The sequence below is a fragment of the Desmodus rotundus genome, chromosome 3, assembly GCF_022682495.2.
Source record: "Desmodus rotundus isolate HL8 chromosome 3, HLdesRot8A.1, whole genome shotgun sequence".
Lineage (NCBI taxonomy): Eukaryota > Metazoa > Chordata > Mammalia > Chiroptera > Phyllostomidae > Desmodus > Desmodus rotundus.
The window spans coordinates 174,661,044-174,681,113 of record NC_071389.1 but is presented as its reverse complement, the minus strand read 5'-3'; the positions used below and the strand labels follow the sequence as shown (position 1 = coordinate 174,681,113).

At 37.6% G+C, this 20,070-nt stretch overlaps 1 protein-coding gene across 8 annotated transcripts in view; it reads right to left on the bottom strand.

The window, feature by feature from the left end:
• Positions 1 to 20,070, bottom strand: part of EPS8 (EGFR pathway substrate 8, signaling adaptor) — a 164,183-nt gene that overhangs the window by 71,887 nt on the left and 72,226 nt on the right. The window contains exon 1 of one of the 8 annotated variants that reach the window (XM_053921768.1): positions 11,469 to 11,487. The exons of the other annotated variants lie outside the window; for them this stretch is intronic. The gene's annotated coding sequence lies outside the window, so the exon portion shown is untranslated. Of the gene's footprint in view, positions 1 to 11,468; positions 11,488 to 20,070 lie in introns of those variants that run through there. 8 annotated transcript variants of the gene reach the window in all.

Genomic DNA, 20,070 nt, shown 5'->3' with positions numbered 1-20,070 from the left:
TTCTTCCTGGTCCAAATCAGTGATTTGAGTCCCAGTTTCCTTCTGTCACTGTTGGTTCCCTGTGCATTTTCCTTTATTTCACTTTTCATAGCCTTCACTTTTTCCTCTATTTTGTGATCATACTCAACCATTTCTGTGAACATCCTGATTACCAGTGTTTTGAACTCTGTATCTGATAGATTGGTTATCTCTTCATTGCTTACTTCTATTTTTGGAGCTTTGATCTGTACTTTCATTTCGACCATATTTTTTTTGTTTCGGTGGGCCTGTTACGTAGTAAGGGGCATAGCCTTAGGTATTGGCCAGTGTGGGGCAACCCACATTGCTGCATTGTGGCACTGTATATGGGGGAGGGTTCCGAGAGGGACCAATACCACTTGCTTGGCTCTCAGCCAGCTTTCAGTCACTTTCCCCACTACCCACAAGCAAATTGGGCCCTTCTGGTGCTCATTCCTGGGTGGGAGGGTTTGTGTACGTTCCAGGACCCTGTGGGTCTCTCCAATGAACTATCCTGAGGTTGGGAGTTTATCCTGCTGCTACAACCCCCACAGAATTTTTCAGCCAGAGGTTTTGAGGCTTTATTTCCGGGCACTGGAACCCTGGGTTGCGCAGCCTGTCTCACTCCCCAGTTGTTCCTCCTGGTTTTTACACATGCAAATGTGGGATCGCCTGCTCTGCCAGCCGCTGCCTTGCCTGCTCCATCCTCTAGCTGCCGCCTTGCCAGGTCTCCACATGGCAAGCTGCCTGTCTGTCTGCCCAGCTGTTTGTCTCCACCCCTCCTACCAGTCTGGATGAATGTTTCTTCTTTAACTCCTTGGTTGTTGGACTTCCATACAGTTCGATTTTCTGACAGTTCTGGTTATTTTTTGCTTTTAAATATGTTGTTGTCCTTCTTTTGGTTGTGTGAGGAGGCAAAGTATATCTACCTATGCATCCATCTTGGCTGGAAGTCTCAAATATTTAAATATAGCAATTATAGTACACACTTGGCAGAGAAAGAAATAATTACAGATATTTATTTGTTTTTCTTTATGCTTTTAAAACACATCCAATTTATACATATATGGACCATACAATTTAGAGCCATCAACTCTTACTGAAAAATTAGGTTGTTTAATTTTTATTAACCGTTAAAACAACTTAAAAGCCAAGGAGACAAAGTTTTTCTTTATCACATGAAGTTTAAGGACTCACAAGTTCAGATAAATCTACTAAATTATCTATTGAATTCTGCTGAAAGTGTATATTAAAACTGTCACAATAGCTTCCAAAAGATTTGAAATAGAGCATCAGTTTCCTTATAAAAACACCTTTTATAAGTCATAGTTACTATAATTTTTCCCTTAACTTGTACAGAATATTTTTTGGCAATTACAAAGATAAAAATAAAAAGTTTAAGATCTAAGTGAAGCATACCAGAAATGTTAAACCCAAATTTTAAAAGGAAAGTAAGCAGAATGTATAAAAATCACTGTAAGAAGAAATGCGGCTATAATAAGCTATATCAGCAAGTTAAATCTGTGTTAGAAGGCCCTACGATCCAGATAGATAGATGGAAAGCATTTAGACTCCCTTTTCTTTCCTCTTGTTTCTATCTGGTATCAGTTTTCAAACTGTTGAATGTGTCGTCATGACTCAATTGTCAGAACGCCACCAACGCAATCTGGCTAACACACAACTAGTGGCTCTTTGTATGTTGAGCTGTCCTTGAAAATAACTTGTACTCTGAGAAAATATCACAGACTCTATTTGTTTTAAGGTTTTGTTGACTTGTTTGTCTGTTTAGATTTAACAAAGTATCTTGAAGTATGCATACTTCAATTTCAATTTAATTTAATTCATGTCTCTCAGTGTAAGTTAAAATCAAGATGGGGTGATTATTATCATTATTTAAGGCTTTAACTAAAAGACCACTGAGATTCATTTTTTAAGCAATACATTGTGACATTGTGTACCAATGACTGTGTTTAAAACATAAAAAGACAAAGAATCTGCTTTAAATGGTCTGAATCATTACATATTGTCTCCTGCAGGGTGTTCTAGAATGAATACTTTTCAATACCTCTTGCCAGTACTGTCAGTAGAAATGTCACCATCTATTTCTCTCTGTCCTTTGGTCTAGTACTTAGAAATAAAGAGTTTTTGTGTATGAATAAACTGGGACAACTAATAAAAACATTCATCTGTTATAACAGTAATGATAATAAAAATGTTCAAATCAGAATGTTAGTTTAACAAGTAGCTGAAGAAAAACCCTTGTTACTAAAATTCAATAACCCACTAACGTGAAATACTCGGGCACTGATCACATGGTCAATATCACGACAGACGTCACGCGAAGGCCTGACACAGAAGAGCAGCAGGGGCGCCACCACCACTGTTTCCGTGTCTCCCTCCGACTCTGGTTGCTGCGATGACAGCAGCGGCACACACACACACTGCTCGGATGTTACACACAGAAATGACTACTAATCTGCTCAAAACGTCATTAATACCGTACTGATTTGAGAAAATATGCCAATTTTGGACAAAGCAACTGCTCTTTATTGACCATTTACCCTGTACCAAGTTATTGTGATAAATGTTTTCTATCCACTTGTCAATGTTCACATTAAGTCCTGAAGTACTATTTTTCATTCTCATTTTATAAATGGAGAAATTGAGCTAAAGAGAGTAGGTGCCATTTGTGTGTTATTTTGAAACTTAAAAATGATCTAGTGCCACATAATGAACTATTTGTTTCTTGTATCAGATATAGTCACAGGCAGAAAATAAAAAGGGGGAAAGAAAACAACATTCAATGAGCTCCCATTTCATATAATATTTTATAAACCTCCCCTCATTCCAACCTGAAAACAGCATTTTGAGGTAGTTACCAGCTCTACCTCACAGAGCGGGATGACAGCCTCGAACAAGTCATCGGCCTGAGTGGTAACACAAGAAGCTAGGATTAGAACCAGGATTCAATCTGGGACCTGGCTGACTCCTATCAAATTTCCTTCTCAGCAAGTCACACCGCTAGTTTGACCAGAAGTTTTCAGTTCTTTTCATTCTGAGTGTGCTTCAACGACATTCTTTATTTTACTCAACATTTTTTCCTAAAATAAGGTACTAAAAAATGCCGGTGTAAAAACGGAAGGGAAGAGGATTTACTTTAGGGAAGGGATATTGTGAAAACAATAGTGCCGCTATTTTCAGAAATGGCTCTGCTGCTTCATTAGCATACTGTTCTCTGAAGAATGTGAAAAAAAACCCATCATCAGGTCTATACATACCACATATTAACAACTACTTTTAATTAGCATGTTGTAAATGTAGTAGTTAAGCTGAATCTAGCTTTGAGTAGTAACATTTCACTTGTTAAATAAGTATTTATTTGTATTACTTTAGTGGGTTAATTTTTTTTTTTTTACCATAGTTGAGAGAGTTTCAAAACATAAAAGTGGACCAATTGAATGCTTCATCCCTACATTTAAACAGCATGTGATGCCCATAAATTTGCATTTTTCCATTATAATACATATGGAAGGGGGAAAGCAAGTAAGCCTCCAATTTAGCTGGAATCTTCCAACAACAATAGAAATGTGGTAGGAAAGGGAAGGATTCAGAGAGAGAAGAAATTGTCCCACTGGGGCTGGGTGTGGGGAGATCAGATTTTGAACTATTTCTCAGCAAGATTTCCATTAAATTTCACACATGATATGAGGCATTTTAATTAAAATCTCCATATATTTACTTATATATGAGTTTTCCTTCTTACATGTTATTATTTCCATGATTAACAGTGGACTTGCAGATAGCCTCATATAATGTTTAGAAGGCATACACTTTACCAATGGAAGTTTTTGATTCAAAAGCACCCTGTGATGTAAGTGATCAGCCAAAGTAGGTTCAGGTACCTCCTCACTATTGCCACCACCTTGAAGGGATTGTCATTCACTCCTCTGTAAGCAGTTGAGGTCTAATTAAAACTGTAGCTAGCCCTGGCCAGTTTGCTCAGTTGGTTGGAGCATCTTCCCGTACACCAAAAGGCTGCAGGTTTGATTTCCAGTCAGGGCGTGTATGGGAGGCAACCTATCAATGTTTATCTCTCACACTGATATGTGTGTGTGTGTGTGTGTGTGTCTGTCTGTCTCCCTCCATCCTTCTCCCTTCTTCCCTCCTTCCCTCTCTACCTTCCTTTCTCTAAATCAATAATAAAAAATATCCTCAGGTGAGGTTTAAAAAAACTTTTTAACTGCAGCTAAATTTGGGGTTTTTTAAATGTTTTGCAATAAACTTTTTCAAATTTTGAATCATTTTAGATTTCAGAAAAGTAAAAGTAGTCAAGAAAATTCTAACCCACACCCCATTTCCTTATTCTTAACATCTTACATTAGCAGTGTTATATTTGTCATAATTAATAAACCAATATCTATATTTTATTATGAACTAAAGTGAATACTTTACTTAGAGTTGCTCAGTTCTGCTTTTTTTCCCTAGTATTTCCCAGGACCCTACCACAGTACTGCATTACATTTAGTCCTCATGTCTCGTTAGGCTCCTCTAGATTGCGACCACTTCTTGGCTCTTCTTCCTTTTGATGACTGTGTTAGTTTCCTGGGATCGCTCTAACAAATTACCACAAACTAGGTGGTTTAAAACAGAGAAATTTATTCTCTCCTAGTTGTTAAGGTTAGAAATCTGAAACCAAGGTGCTGGCAGAACTAAGCTCTCTCTGAAGGCTGTATAACAGGAATCCTTTCTGGCCTCCTCTAGCTCTGATGGCTGCTAGTAGTCTTGGCTTTCCTTGGCCGTAGATGCATCACTCCAATCACTGCCTCTGCCTTCCGGTGGACTCCTCTGGGTGTCTATGTGTGTCCAAATTTCCTTCTTCTTATAAGGACACCAGCCATAGATTAGGGCCCACCCCAATCCAGTGTGACCTTACCTTAACTATATTTCATCTGCAAAGACCCTATCCAAACGAGGTCACGTTCACAGATACTGGGTGGGCAGGGACTAGGACTTGAACACATCTGCATGGGGGACACAATTCATCCTGCAACAATGACCTTGAGAGTTTTTGGAGGAATACTGTACTTTGATGTCCTATAGAACATCCCTCAATAAGGGTTTGTCCGGTGTTTTCCTCTTGATTAGACGGGAGATACACATTTTGGAGAGGAAGACCACAGAATACGTGCCATTCTCATCACATCTGTGATTAGCATGACCTACCATCGTTTATGCTCAGCTTGGTCACTGATTGAGGAAGCATTTGTTAGGTTTTTCCACTATCAACTGACTTCCCTCATCTCCACTAGACAGGCCTCTTTGGAAGGAAGTCATTATATGCAGCCCACTCTTAAGGAATACAGAGTTCTGCTCCACCTCCTTGAGGAGAGAGTGTCTGCATAAATTATTTTGAATTCTTCTGTATGGGAAATTTATATATTCTCCACCATCTATTTATTTATACTGTGCTTTTAAATTGAACTGAAGAGATGAAAAAACAAAAAGCAGGGTTCAGATTCATCAAACAGGAACTCCTGATTATTCATTCCCTGTAAAACTCCTATGTCAGGTGGTTCAGAAAAGATCTGAGTTAAGCTTCGATTGTGGGCTGGGTATAGGAAGGGAAGAAGGGAGTTGGCGGGGGGCGGGGAAAGGAAGGGGAGCGGGGGGAGAGAGAGAGAGAGAGAGAGAGAGAGAGAGAGAGATATCAGGGCATGAGAGAGATACCAGCCCTTAATAAAAACCTTGGCTAACACCACCAAAAAATGATCAGAATTTTTCAAAGTAAACATTACCTAAGAAGTTCAGGTCTTCACAGAAGCAAAAAGTTGTTGAATACAGATTCTCAGAAGTGGTAGAAGAGTATCACTGTTGGCGTCTTCTCCCAGGATAAGAATTAAAGCTCAACTTTTCCTGCCAATTCGGTTCTCAACTGAACACATTTCAGAGAATAAGAGGTAGAGAAAAACATCTCACCTACCCCGACCCCTCCCCACTGCCCAGTAATTTTTTTTTAAATCTCTACTTTTGTGAAATCAGCCTTGAGGGTTATTATTTGCTGATAGTCTACGCACCTTAGTGCAAAGTTTCCAAAATAAACTTTGTGTCACTAACCAGTGCAAACAAAAACCACTGAGGAAATTAGCATCACATATGATATATTTTTTTATTGTTAAATATCCTTTTTCCATAGGAGTGCCCAACACTAAATTAGTACAGCTGAACATACTTCACAGAGGCAAACAGATAAAGAGCTACCCGGGCCTGATGGAGCCCAGCTAGGTGGAAAGACAGGAAAATGTGTTCTAAAATTATCTGTAATAAAATAAAAACTCTTGAATTCAAATTTCATTATGACGTATTAAATGGCCTCTAAAAATAGTAAATCATAAAACCTTGCAGGTACAGTGAGAGCTCTAACCCACAGATGAGCTGTAACATTTTAATATTTAACTACCCTGTTGCCACATAACCATCTTCCTCTGTATTACCCTGGGCAAAGGACTTCAAGCAGTAAGCAAAATACTGCAGGTGATTCACTCTGTACTTCCAGTACAGTTCCTTAAGAGGATCAATGGTTTCCAAACTGTATGACGTATTTTTATAAATGGTTACAACCTACAAAGTGAGTCACCTTTAAGCAGCTGCTGTACTGACTTCATCCCACTTTTCTAAATCATAAATACGTCTCCCTAAGGTTATTACAAGTAAAATGCTTAATTACTAAAATATACAGGACTTTTCTCAGCAACGCAGTTTTGTTTAAATGAAGGTTAAATAAAGCTTCCTACTGTATTATAATACATTCTTGTATCACCCTTTCCAGATATTGTATTTAAAAAAAATACTACACATCTCAACATCCTCTCCTCCTGTCTGCCATACTACTTAAGCACAGGTTATTTTAATAAGAGGACAAGAAGTACCATATCTTGCCAAGGATTATTCATTCTTTCAATTTGTCCTATTTTAGCAAGATACGGTTTTACAGATCTAGCATCATGGTTACACAGGAGCAGGTGTTTTGCTTTAATAGAATACTTTGCACACTGTGTTAGGTATCAGAGTGTATCAAGTTCAACATGTATAACTTTATAAGCCCAAGGAAAGTTCATGACTGGGCAGATAAGGTGAAACTCTCAAATCATTCTTAACTGCTCCTTATTCCTGTTATTCTAAACCATTTAACATTTTGTTGACAGAAATAAAAATGTACTCCTTTCACAATACCATCTTTCGTGTATCTTCAAAAAATAGAGGCAATCCTAAGGTGCCATTAGAAAGTAATGCAATGAAGAACTCAAAACAAAACAAAAAAATCAATTCCAGTAACCATCAACATTTGTCTGACTACAAAAAACAATTGATTTTCAGTACGTACTCCTACAAAGAAAACAATTCCCTGGCACTTCATCCACCTCACTGAAGATCTAGAACAAAAACTTTATTGAAAACCTTCCCATCTTTCCCTTTTTTAGGAAAAAAAGAAAAAGCATATTTAGAAAAAGAGCACATTACAGACAATGTCAGAATAGCAGAGCACAAAGTTCAGGAGCAGCTAGATGAGGGCTGGCTCCAGAGAACAAAATCTCCCTCAAAGGACTGAACCAGTGCAGGCAAGATAAAGCTCTTCAGACATGTACAGTGGGAAAGAGAGGCATCAAAAGGATCATTTATAGTACTAGGTGGCAAGAAGATGGAATGCAAGGCGCATGCCCTCAGGCTTCACGCTGTGATGCAAGAGCTGAGTTGGGGGGGAGAAGAGCAAAGACTTTAGAGGGCTTCGTGCCTTTAGGAAACCACCAGCAGTGCAGTTACTGAAGAATAACTTAAGAGGCAGAAAGTGAGGAGGGATGAAGCTGGAGATAAAATGAGAATGCATTAAGTTACATTTATATCAAATTGTGTTAGACCAAAATTTGGTGTTTACTTATTGTATCTGTGTAAATGCTAGTCATATATGCTAAGATTACATTTGCTTTTTTATTCAACCTTTTGTATTTTTTTAAAGTTAAAGTGATCTCACTCTCAACCCCTAGGTCTCCTATATATATACCTTTATTAATTCCATTTCTTTAGTCTCGCCACAGTGAAGTCTCCTTTCAATATATTTAAACACTATCACTTTTATCTTTCAGCAGGCATCTCTCCCCAGTCCCTACACTATAATATTCCTGTAAGGGTTGGAACTGACTACTCTCTAGGCCTCCCACACAGTTTCACTGTGGCTCCAAATTCAACATTATCCTGCTCATTACCTTCATCCTTCTCCTGTCTCAGATCCTTGTTTCCTGGATCCCAAGTCTCCCTCCTTCTTACTTTTAATCTTTTTATCTTTGAAGAGCATATACTTCAGGAACTTCCGGAGAAAGAGTATAAAAAAGGTAATTTTACATGACTGAAAGGTGTTTACTGTTCCTTCACACATGATCATAGGAGTTTATCTTGGTTTCAAATTCTGTATTGCAAATTATATTTGCCTCAGAATTTTGAAGCCATTGTTCTTGTCTTCAGTGTTGCTGCTGAGATATTAGTGCCATTTTGTTTCTCAATCTTTTATATAGAATTTTTTTTTAAAAAACTTTCCCTAGTCCTGGAGTTAGAGGATTTTCATTTTTCCCTGGTGTTCTGAATTCCATCAATACATAGGTATAGGTGTTTTTTAAAAATTCAGTATAGTAGGAACTCACTAGATTTTTCAACTTTGAAAATCACTGTCCTTAAAATCTAGGAAATCTTCTTGAGCTATTTCTTTGATAGTTTCTTCACCACATTTTTCTTTTTCTAAAACATTCAATTGTTCAGAATAGGACCTCTTGGACTGAGTCTCTAGTTTTTTGTCTTCTCTCTTTTGTTTTTCATTTCCTGGTAATTTTGTTCTATTTTCTGAGTGGCTTCCTCAACTTTATTTTCAAAAAACATTTTAATTTTTTTATGTCTTCTCTCAATTTTCAATGTCCAGGAATACATTTTTTGTTCCTTTTTCTCATAATACCTGTTCTTATTTCCTGATTGTTGTATATAATTTTATCTATCTGAGAATATAATAATAATATTTTAAGTTTTCTTTTCCCTTCATTGTCTCTATTTCTGTCAATTTCCTTGTTTTCTGCGGGTCTGCTTTGGTCTCAGAATGTCTTCAAAGGCCTGGTGATCATCGGTCACTACTCTCATTGAAGATGGAGCAATAAAAAGCTGATCAGAAAGTCTATGCAGACGGGTGTGCTTCGTGGCAACGCAGTTGGGCTGGGCTATCCCACTGGGGGGCCTCCAACCCTCCGGGTGTGCAGAGCTTTTGCACAGATTTAGCGGATTCTTCAAGGAAACATCTTCCAATTCCATACCTGGAGAACATGGACCTGACTACCAAAATCTTGGTGATGAGTAGAAGTGGGCTGGAGCTTTCTCACTATTTAGTAACTATTTCATTTACTATTCTTCCCTACATCAGTGCCTTGGTATCCCCCACTCAAGAGCTCCCAGTTCACATTCTCCACAGAATAAACTTCCATTCTCGCTGGAGTACAGGAAGGCATCTGGGATGCAAGTTCGCTTAAGTACATTACCATCCAATCCTCCTGTTTTCTGCCTCACCCTCACTGGTGAGCCTGACTGAGGTTCTGAAGTGAAAATCAGGTTGCTTCTCAATGACTCTCTCTAGCAGCTTAGATTTCAGCTTCTCGGGACTCTAGGTAGGTTACAGTCATTCATGGGCTTTCCAGAGTCCCACTGTTTGCATTTTCAAAACCCCTTTACTAACTTTTATTTGGAAGGAGTAGAATAAATACATGGCCTTAATCTGCCTTTTTCTGTAATATATTTTCATTGTCTAAACATTGGCGAACATTTGTTAATGAAAAACTCAGGAGAAAAAAACCAAGTCACCTCTAATATGACCTTGAGAGGTTAAGCTGGACTATGAAATATGAGTACAAGTTTCTACTAAAAATAAAAGTACCATAAGAGCCAGAGTAAAAGTAACACAAAAAATGAAGGGAATTTACCTTACATGAAGTCAGCTGATATTTTGGTAGTAAATGTTTAATTACCTGTTGTTATTATAATAACAAATACTGTTTTCAAATCCCAGAAAAAGGAAAAAAAAGTATTAGTGAGGTAATATCTCCAGCAATATCAGGCACTACAATTAATGAAAATGCTTTAATTGTTTTTCTGGAAATTAAATCATAGCTTTAAATGCACAATTGAGTTAGGTGCTTAAAATGGAGGCGACATCCCCAGCTAAACCAGGTGTCATTGTTATGAAAAATGCTCTAATTGTTTTTCTACGAATTAAGTCACAGCTTTAAAATCACAACAGTTATGTGCCTAAATGAAATCTGAAATTCACCTTTAGGTAAATAACAACTAATTTATTCATTTTAATTATGCAGAATATTTTTCCAAAGAGAAGCCTATTTACATGAATACAGGCAGGGACAAATTCTTTTTGAGTTACCCCAAAACAAAGGTCAGAGGTATCCGGTATCCGTGCATTAGCCTTAAAAGTCAAGTTGCCTATAAAACTGTGAACTTCCTTTTCTTAAGATGTTAGATATTTACATAGTCATAAAAACTAAAAGAAGAGAAAAATTAAGTCTAAGGGGAAATACTTTTAATCTATTAAATTTCATATTCAAAAGACAGTAAATTTAAAGCTTTGATTATAGATAGTACTGCCTTTTAAAAATGTCTGCCAAATTGTAACAATGGATATTCTCAAAAATAGTAGTAAGGTTCTTCTTAGCCCTGAAACCATCCATGAACTGGGTAAATTTAGGCGTATACCTCTTCACTATTGTAAAAACAGTAATAGTAATTCTCATTTATTAAGCATTTTAGTGTGTCAGTCTCTCTGCCAAGCACTTTACGTGAATCATCTTTCTAAATTCCTAACCCTTACAGGGCTGTGCCCCCATCTGGATGAGGAACCCTGGACCTATAAAAGCTCTGGGGGTAACTCAGTCATGCCACCTACACGCACAGCTGAGACACGACCGCGAGTCGCGCTCCCATCCGCTACTGGACGAGCACTTTCCTTAACGATAGATCCAGTGTGTTGAAATCAGCTGGGGACGTGCCAACACTGGTGAATTAAAAGCCAAAATAAACCTTGCAGATGAGTATTCAAGTAAAATTCATTCAGTGTGACTTGGTACCAGCCAATAACCGTACTCATTCTTTCACTCATTCTACCAGTAACCAAGGTGACCACCAGTGCTCTGGAGGAGCGCTGTCGAAAGCAACTTCCTTCGACGACAAAAATACACTGTATCATCACTGTCCAATACAAGTGTTGAACACCTGAAGTGTGGCTAGTGCCACTGAGAAACTGGAATTTTAATTTTATAAATGTGTTAGTTTATATTTAGGTGCATAAAACCGTGTATGGTTAATGGCTACAGTACTAGACAGGACAGCTCTAGATACAGAGGACACAGTTAACAAATAGACAGAGACATGGTTCTTACTTGCATGAAGCTCACAATCCAGGGGGCAGCCAACATGAAATAAGTAAGATAATACATGTAGTATTACAACTTCTGTCCACTGCAGAGAAGAAAGTATTTATAAGGACATAAAGTTTGACTGAGGCAAGTCTAGGTACGAACGTCTGTATGTGTAAAAGGTATGAGAATGAACAATTCATTCTGAAAATGTTATTTCAGGATTTCCTCATTTAAAATCTAGCATAACTAGTAAACCATTGAAACAGTTTACGCATTTTTTTTTCAAAGTGCTTTCAATGTTTCACGACTGATGTACAAAAACTGTTGAAAAGAAATTTATGCAAAAATAACTGAACAAGAATATTGTTCTTGTTCAATTTTAGATAACAGTCTGAATTTCAATAAAAGAGAATAAAAAAGAAAAGAATCAAAAAAATAAAGCAGTAAAATCTATAAAATGCTAACTTCAGATACTTCAAGTTTAAGAACCCGGACTCGATGAGAAATCAGAAAGTGGGCGAAAAACAACTACACTACTCGTTCCACTTGGGCAGCAATGGGGTGTTTTTTATAGAACGTGTCCACTTTGGGGCCAGTATTAATTCATAAATCAAGTAAGAATTTTTTTTTTTGGCCAAGACTTATATTCCCAGACTTGAGCACCTGGAATTGAAACAGAGCAAACACAACTCTCTACAGTGAATTAATAAGTGAAAAAAGGGTTTGGATCAGTGAGGGTATGGGAGAACCACCAAAACCCTCCATGTTCCTGGGTCACACTGTGTGGATTTTTGTTTGGGAAGTTAAGGTGGATTTGTTTGGGTAAGTAGGATATTTGAGGTCAGAAGGAAGCGGAAATTTGAGGAGGGAATTATCACAGGGCTGCTAATGCCACATTTGCATTTCTTTCTTCCCATCCCCACAGTTCCCATCTCTAAGCACCTGGGAAAATGGTCTGTACGCTGAGGTAGAAAATTGGAGGGAGAAGCATGATCTGATTTAATAATAAATGTGTTGCTCATGAGAACAAGTTTATTTTAATATTTCTAAATAGCTACCAAAATTAATTACAGCTCTTTATTAAATAAATTAGGTTTTGATTTAGCTAACATAATCACTGTCCCCATTTTAAGCCAATTGATTTTATGAAGTCAACATAGTAAGTACTAACCTACTACTAGGATAGCTGGCAGTAGTGAAAGGAGGGAGGAGAGGAGGGAACAGCGAGCAGTAGCAGCAGCTAACAGTTACCTAACGCCATGTGCTCCGCACTATTCTAACGCCTGTGTATTATTTTCTTTTAACTGTCACAACAAACTCATGAGGTAGGAACCGTTACTATCCTCACTTTACAGATGAGTTAAACTAGGTATCAAGTTTAATAATATGCCCAATGTCAAAGAGCAAATAAGTAGCAGATACGATATCTAACCACTTTGCCACAGAGAGGAAAATAATGGTTAAACAGTTGTTTTTCACCCCAAATCACATGGTCACAAAGCATCTAGATTGAATTAAAGGTATTTCTTTCTTTTGCTACAAATTTATTATAGATGAACTTGCATACATTTATACAGAAAAGAACTAACAATCTAGCTTTACTTATGAACAAGAAAGAAACTGAATTTTGAAAGTTTATGAAGACAGGCGATAATCAGAACTATTAGAAGTAGTATCAAGGTAAAAAGTCAAAAGTAGCACTGAAATAAAGACAACGGACCTCAGAGTTTCAAAGGGTCACAAATTTCTAACAGGGAACGGTGTCACCTGCTACAGAGTATTTGTCTGCGGGAGCAGATTTCCCACTGCATAAGGGCAATCGAAGAACTAACCTTGGCTCTTACATCCAACTGTGAAGCAACACGTGTTTTTACAAACATGGGGATGTAAGAGTTATTATGAAAGAAATATATCAAAAAGAAAAAAAAAAGACTATGAAACTGTAGAGATTTCCCATTTTACCTCTATGTAACAAAATACTACATAGTAGGCACTTTTCCTCCAACTTTTGCAAGAAATACACTCTCTCAGGAACTTCAACAAATCAACTTAAAAGTATGCATTGCTTTTTCTAACAAAACCTTTTTTGGTTTGACTGAGTTTGATGGGGAAAAGAGTTACCAGTTTTCCTCAAGCACCTAACGTGTCAGCATAGCTTAAACTCAGCAACCTCTTTTAATAGTTTCAATAAATTACACTTCAAGAGAGGAGCACGATTGTTTCTGATAATGTTTTCCCTACATTTGCTCTTATTTCCTAAAGTAGTTTTTTAAAGTCCATACATCTGTGTTATGTAAGCAGTAAAAATCTATGAACGAAGAGTAACATTTTCAATAATCTTTTGGTCTCTTAATGATCTAAACTGAAAAAATTTCAGTTTTTATAGATAAAATTTGAATCAATCTAATACTACACCCTTCTAAAACTTAATTTTTTATTCCTCATTTACTGAAATTCTATCAGAGTTTCCCAGTGCCCTGTAGATAACATCCCGCAGATTACAGCCGATTCAATTGCACAGCGCAGTACACTTTGGTGCGCTGTCCCTCATACCTGTGAAGTTTCTTCTTTCACCATCCTTGACTTCTTGCCACCTCTCCTACTCCCTCCCCTTGCTAACTACGTATCAGTCACACTGAATTGTTTTTCACACTCTTGCCTTTAAGGGACATCATCTATCTGAAGTATCTTTTCACCCAAAAACCTCTCTGCCCCCTTCACCTGGTCAACTCCTATCAAACTTTAGATCTCAGGCTTGGGAGGCCCGCCCTGACTTCCCCACGGTAGGATAGATGCCTCTCTCGCATATTCCCATAAAACTGGAGACTAACACTACGGTGCACTTACCACACTGTACTAACTTCCTATTTTCTTGTTTGTACATAGGATAGTTTCTTGAGAGCAGGGGCTAAATAATTTTAATGAATACCAAGTGCTAAGCAAAGCTCCTAACATGAAGTAAGTTCTTAGTAAATATTCATTTAACAAATAAAAAAGTATGACCTTAATTATTTTTTACTTGACTAAATTATGATGTTTAACTTCAAATCTTCTTATTAAGAAAAGACAGAATGATCATAGATATGGACAACAGGGTGGTGATTGGTGGGCGGAGGGGGTGGGGAGAGGTGGAAGAGGGTATGGAGGGATAAAGGTAATGGAAAAAATACAATAAAAATAATGTAAGAAAATAAAATAAAAATGTAAAAAAGAAAAGATAGAATGAGGCCCTGGCCGGGTAGCTCAGTTAGTTAGAGAACGGTCCGTTGCAATATGCCAAGTTTGCAGGTTCAATCCCCAGTCAGGGCACATACAAGAAACAACTAATGAATGCATAGATAAGTGGAACAACAAATCAATGTGTCTGTGTGCATCTCTTTCTCGTAAATAAAAAATACATAAATAAATAAGAAAGGACAGAATGAAACAATGTTCTAAAAGCAAGAAAAACGTAGTATGAAATATCTTAACTAGTTGAAGAGTTAAAAACAGAAAATATTTAGCAGCATCACTTGCCTCTAACAAGAGCCCTTAGGGAAAGGAGCAGGCAGTGTCAACTCAACTCCCCAAAAGTCTCTCTAAGTCACTTCCATTCACTCTGTAAAACAGACATCTCCTTCTACTTGTCTGCCGTCCTACCTGAACCCACCCACTTTCTGTGAGTGTGGAGGAAATATCATTGCTGGAACATCCTAGATGTCAACTTGATTTAGATTTGTCCTGAGTTTAAAAAGGATGCTGAATGTCGAAGTTAATACTATTCCTTGCTTTGTCAGTACCATTTCTAACTCTGTGCCCTAGGACATACCACTTAAACTAGTGTGTCCCTCATCAGTAGTGATTAGGCTGGAAACTAGGGTACTTCCCAGAGTTCTGTGCAGCTCTAAAGCATTAGCTCAGTGACATCAGTAATAAAGGCCCACATATTAGCTCAGCAACCTGCTTCCTGTCATATAAATTTACCTATACAGACCACATGACAGAACAGAGCATAGGAGAAAGTCATCCTATTTTCTCATTTGTGTGGAGGGGAAGTTACTTAAATGCCTTTGACAATTGGCTATCAGTTACCCTCAAAAACTTCAAGCTTGCCTACAAATAAAGGTGTGGAGACAGGAGGAATTTTATACTTTTATTCCTTTACAATTTAGCAGGTAAGAATCCCTAGGAATAGTACATAGCAGTACACAGTAGCACACTCCAACTAGTTAGCTGGGAATAAAAAGATGATTTTCCCTGCTCTCCCAAGAACTGAAGCTATTTCATTCAGGGATGCTAAAACAAAAATTTTCCCAGGAAACAAGTGTTTGAATTTTATGAGACACGAGGCAGTGTTTACAAGAATGGTGCTTTATCTGAACTACCACTGTTATTGCTTCAAGAAAGGCCAATTTTGCCAAGAGTCGCAGAGCTGCTTCCCTGCCTACAAAAATAGGATGGAACAAAGTGGCATACTCTTGTAATGACTGTAGATGCCAAAGTATTCACAGCATGAATCACCACTACCCCCAAATTTTCCCTAAACATATTCAACTGACCTTGAGAACCTTACAGAGGCTCAATGACAATAATCTGCTGCTAGAAAAAAGATATTCCTGACCCTGAATGGTGTGGCTCAGTTGGTGGGGCGTCATCCCACAAACCGAAATGTCACCAATTTAATCCCCCGTCAGGGCACGTGCCTGGGTTGCAGGTTTGGTCTTGGCCGGGGCGCATGCAAGAAGCAACTGATCAATGTTGTTCTCTCACATCGATGTTTCCCTCCTTTTATTTCTCCCTTTCTTCCCTTCTTTCTAAAAATAAATAAATCTTTTTTTTTTTAAAAAGTCATCTTTGCTGCTCCCAAAGGGTGGGGGGGCGGTTAGCAAATTTGACCATAAAGCAATTTCCTAGCATCCAAAGACAACTTCCCTAGCCCTTAAAAAAATTAATAATATTTCTGCCAAGAAGTAAAATGCTTACTGGATGTTTTTTTCAGAGCTACTAGAAACAATACGCCAATGCTTTTACTGTGTCACAGTAAAAAGAACAAGCTATGAACGTAGGCAGCCTTGAATGTAAATCCTAACTCGACTATCTCCCTGTGATTTTAGGCAAACCATACCCTCTCTAAGGCTCTCTTTGCTCATCTGTAAAACTGAGAATATGGGTGTTAGATGGCTTATATGCAAAAGCACACATAGATTAGTTAAGATCTATTACCTACATCTATCAGTTCCTTTATGACTTACCCTAAACACCCTTCGCCCTTGCAATTTTATACCTTACATCTATTAATTCCTCAATTACTACTCCATTTTTAAAGTCTTCCCTAAATAACTCAACCTTAACAACATCTGGTCATTCAACAATTATTTATCATGTTTAGCATTTTTTAATGTAGCTATGGAGAATCACTCTGATTTATTCCTTTCTATCTCTAACACAGCTCCAAGATTTGGCAAACTAGCACAGCGTTTTGCAAAATAATTCCTGTGCTGAAGTCATGCTATAGTTATGTGTGTGTGCTAAAGAAAGTTCATAGAAGTTCAGTGACCAAGGTGGACATTACCAACGTAGATTTCCTCTAAAACTGACACAAATGGACACCTAACACACATGACTCTTATCTGAAGCAAATTTGATGCAAAATAGAAACTAATTCAGAAATACAGAAATGAATTAACTTTTTTAATTTACTTAGCAGAATTTCTACAGTTTCAATTAGATAAGACCCCTTCAGTGTTAACTGAGTTGAAATATCAGTGAAAGGATTGCTCTTAGTGTGGTCATGTATCAATAATGATTTGAACATCTGATCTGAAAAGCAGAACTTTTGGTAAAAGGATGCCTATTTATATCAAGGAGGCTCAGAACTGACTCAGAGGAAAAAGTATTATCCTCTGACTCAGTAAGACCACTTCCTGAAACACCCAATGTTTTTCTTGGAAGGAAGTCTAGCAAGTGCCATTTCTGTCAAACAATCATTAGACAAAATTGAAGTCTAGTGAAAAATGGGCAAGAGATATATAGCTTCCTAAACCTACCAGTTTCAAAGTAGAGACCATCCCACAAACACACATTATCTGGCCATGAAAGGGAAAACTGTAAACACAGTCAGAACAGATAATCCAAGGTATATGATAATGAATAAATCACTGACAACCTACACATATCCCTCTTTATACCATAATCTCTTAACGATAAAGAACCAACTTTATGATTTTAACCTGCAAAATTAACTAATGTTTTTGGCTTCAAAACAGTCACTTTTTTTCCAAAGTAGTTCGCTTTTTTCTCTCTGAATTAACTGTGTGGCCAATATTTAATAATAATTTACAAAAACAGTAAATAATACAAGTGCTTATATGAGCCAAACATTCTTATATATTCTTGGCACACATTAATTCAAATGATAATCACAATTCCTCTAAGAGATAAGTGCTATTATATCTCAATTTTACAGATAAGGAACCTGAGGCACAGAACCATCCTTACCCAATATCACACACTGTAAGACCTCAGACCCAAGCAGACCAATGGAGGAGCTCAAACTCAGTTTCTACAAGTATGACTGTCTGCAATCCCCTAGCCCTCACATTAGAATGCTTGTTAAAACTTACACATACTTAAGCACACAGAGACACATACACATGTATAATTTTACATATGTACTTATGTACGCTTATAAACATTGACAAAATTTGTGCCAAAATTTATGTATGTCCTTATATATTAGTTAATTAATTCTAGTGTATTGTATCAGTAGGATTTGGGTACAAATAACACCAAGCCTCTATACTCTACAAGAACAATTACTTAGATAAACGCTGAAACATTCCACTGTCCAGATACATTTACGTCAGTCTCAGTTGTTTTTTAGTTCTAAAACATTGAAAATATCTCTCAGAACTATAAAAACACCAAAATGCTTCTGCCCTGGACACGGGCCTTGGGGGAGAAAATAACACATAACATTTTCTTCTTCAAAATAACAAGCAATTAAACTGAATCTTGCTGCTTGTTTCCTCTTGAGTAATCTAGACTGGAAAGATTTCAAACACCTGACCCTCACAGTATTTTGCTTATAGTAGAAAGACCGTGATTTCATATGTTGAGTCAGCTAATAAGTGTTCACTCATATCCGTAACTGATTCAGAGAAACTAGTTTAAATATTAAATGACCACATATTTCTAGTTCTAAATATTTAAAAAAAGAAATTCCTAGTTACTGATGATGCAGACTATGCTCTTTGAAAGAAGCCACATCCCTCTGACCCGCCTATTACTGAGGAGCAGAATAAGAGAAGGGCAAACCCTTAAAGCAGCAGCCTAAGGAAATACAATATTCCCTGAGTTAACGCCACTCTGGAGGTGCTGAAGATTCAGAGGTGCTCTTGGAAGCCTGCCTGCCTGCTCACTGTGATTCTAGGGCCACGGCAGAGTATCCTGCTTCCTGCAAGTATAGTACTTACCCAAACAACACACTGAATAAAATTCTACCACTGGAAATTAATTCATTCCTTTTTGGAATTCAGCATTTTTACCTAGGAACCACTTTCACACTACAAAAACTTCTAGGAATAATAATATATTTTATCAGTAACATTTAAGTATGAATTATTAAATGAATTATTAAATTATTACATACTTGCTCCTAGGACAGGAGGAACCCAGGGTAACATAAGGACAGCCGTGAAGTCAGTGTGGCCAGAAGTGTATGAAGTCTGCATAGAAGTGGGGCAGTGGCAAGCTAGTGAAGAAATTTAAATTAGCCTACTTGGTACTTTTGCCCATGATAAGATATACCCAGTTGTTAGCAATTAGTAAAATTATGACGGGAATCTCAGCTTATCTATGGAGAATAATCCTTTAGTAGAAGCAAACGTCCTGTACAGTGAGCAAAACCACAAAGTAATTCATTCAGTGTGTTTTTGTCTGCACCCACCAGGTGTGCTTCGCACAAAGGCATATGGCAAGAACAGCATCTCTCTCCTCCAAGAGCACTCTGCTTAGACAGACATGCAGAGATGATTTCAATGCAATTCAGTAAATGCTATTGTGATCTGAACGCTGTACCATGAAAGCATCGACCTAGAGCAGCTGTTGGTAGGTTTTGCATGAAAGGAGACTATGGAACCAGGTCTGAAAGACACAGAGGGTGCCAATCAGTACATGAGAGGGCAGTGAGGGGGCATTCCGGACACGCGCAGAGCGGGCACAGGGAAGGACGTCAGGCTCAGGGAGCAGTGAGATATTTGGGGTGGCTGCAGTACGAGGATGAAAAAGATGATGTGGCAAAGAAGAGCTTGACACCAGATTGTGAGGGGCCTGGTAGAGTATATAAAGAAATTTGGACTTAATTTTTATAAAAATGGAAAACTAGCAGTCGTTACTAATTTTTAATGAAATAATTATAGGGGCATTCTGGAGGGCAGACTAGATTAGAAAACAAAGTTAATTAACTTTTAGATAATTTTATCTGTTTCATGCCTGTGGGAATCTTCCCAATTGTATTCCACTCTACCTTTTTTGGAAAAACTAAGACTCATCTACGGCACCCCCCTAATTTTTTCTAACTCCTGAGTTCTCCAGAGAGAAACAGGAAGATAATTTAACCAATTTAAAATGTGCCTACCAAAAA